Source organism: Austrofundulus limnaeus, unplaced genomic scaffold (genome assembly GCF_001266775.1).
Source record: "Austrofundulus limnaeus strain Quisiro unplaced genomic scaffold, Austrofundulus_limnaeus-1.0 Scaffold216, whole genome shotgun sequence".
NCBI lineage: Eukaryota > Metazoa > Chordata > Actinopteri > Cyprinodontiformes > Rivulidae > Austrofundulus > Austrofundulus limnaeus.
The window spans coordinates 148,964-150,967 of NW_013952618.1; positions in this window are offsets into that span (position 1 = coordinate 148,964).

A 2,004-nucleotide genomic window follows, 5' to 3' on the forward strand; every position below is an offset into this window, starting at 1 on the left:
TTAGGAACGTTCAGGCTGTGCAGAAACATCCTCTGGTTAAGGGGAAGCTTTGTCTCCATTGTTCCTGAAACAATAAAGATTTTGAGGGACCTGACTGATTGTGTGAGTGCAAGGATGGATGGGGAAATTGACAGGGAAATAGAGGAGGGGTTTGTCAAAAAAATGCCACTACAGGGTGAGCCTAAAGATTTAAATGAACAAATCAAAATAGTTAAAGATGCTATTTCACTGTCTACTCTGGACAGAAAGGCAGAAAAAAAGCTGCAGCTGAAGCCATCTGAGTTAGCTGACAAGCCTGAGCAGAATAGCGTGATTAATCTCATCTGGGGCAAAGTTCAAAGTTGTAACAGGAAAAAGGAGCAGCTTGCTGTGCAGAGGCGAGAGGCAGGAAGTGTGTTTGTCAAGAGAAGGTGTAAAAAACAGTTAAGAGAAGCAGAGGTGAACTGTAGAGAATGGACCCATTTAGCAATGATTTCTCAAGGCCTCACCCATCTTTTAGTCACAGATAGTGGAAAAAAAGATCCACACATTGTGGAGCCGCCTCCTTACTTGCACAAAAGCCCCCCTTCTCTTCTGACTGCACCTGGCATGTTTCCAATTTTTGATGTGAAACAGGGCACAGTAGAAATAGCTCCAGGAAGTGAGAGAATGGTTAACATGAAGGCCCGAACAGTTACAAGTTCACCTTATAGAGGATGCATAGATGATCTGAGTTCCATGAACACAGATGAACAAAGCAGCTCCACTGGGAGCGTGGCTTCTTCACCCCATCCCCCTTCACAGCTCCAAAGCAGTGACACTTTGTCTGTTACTCCCAACCCCTCCCCTCTTCTTGGCTGGGAAGATAGGCCTGCTCTCCTCCTAAAAGCACACCCACATGTCACTCAGACTCCCAGACAGATGAATAGTGACTCCTGTGCAGTGCCAGTCAGAATTAAATCTGAATTGCTCGCTGTCCCCTGTGAAAATAATGACACATGCAGTGCGGGGCTCCCTAAAGTATACTTTACTGCCCCAGTTTGTGTAAAAACGGACCCTCAAGAACAGGAAGAAGGGAGTAGTACATCTCATCCTGGTAATTATCCTCTGCTGCACTCTGGTGGCCAGATTAAGTATAAACCTTTTGCTCTGGGAGACGTGCAGGCTTTAGTGGACAGGCTTCCTCCACTGACTGAGGGTGGCAGTAAGTGGTTAAATGTGGTTGACAGCTTTACTAAAGGGACGACTCTAGCTGTGGGTGACATGAGAGCTTTGTTGGCACGATGTGTGACTTCAAGTAAAATGTGTGAGATAGAAGTTGCAGCCAAATGGGGGCGTCGTGTGCCCGACCCTGACCCAATGATCCTACACATTACAGCTTTGGAAGCAGCTTTGAGAGAGGCCTACCCTCTCCCAGAAGGAGCAGGGGTTCCCAAGTTTCAGTGGAAACCTGGACAGAACCCCACTGCCTATTTGGATCAGTGTAAACAGGATTGGCATGACAGGACACACTGTCATGGCCAGAATAAAAGCCAGAGACATTTTTTTAGACAAGCCATTTTAGAAGGTGTACCAGCTGAGGTRRTGRAAGCAATGAAAGCTAATCCTGACCTACCTGCAGCTGAGGTAGAAATGTGGGAGAGACATTTCATTCATTTTCTACAGGAAGCAGCTGACGATGCCAATAAGGCTAAGGCTGATTTAGAAGACATGCAGACCCAGTTACTTAAACTTCAGTTAAAGCAGGCCAGAGATGTGGTAAATCCCAGAAAGGAAAATAAAAAGCAAATGGTGGCAGCTGTAGAAGCACCACCTGTAACACCTCCAGCACCVCCCTTGCCTTCAGTGCCAGTCCCTTATGAACAGCCTCAGTGGCGCGGCAGAGGTCAGTGGAGGGCTAGGAGTGGACCATGGGGTAGAGGGTACCGCCGTGGTTACATGCAGGGGATATAGAGCACAAGATGTGTGTCACTACTGCCAGAAACCTGGACACTGGGCCAGAGACTGTTTCCTGAGACAGGGACA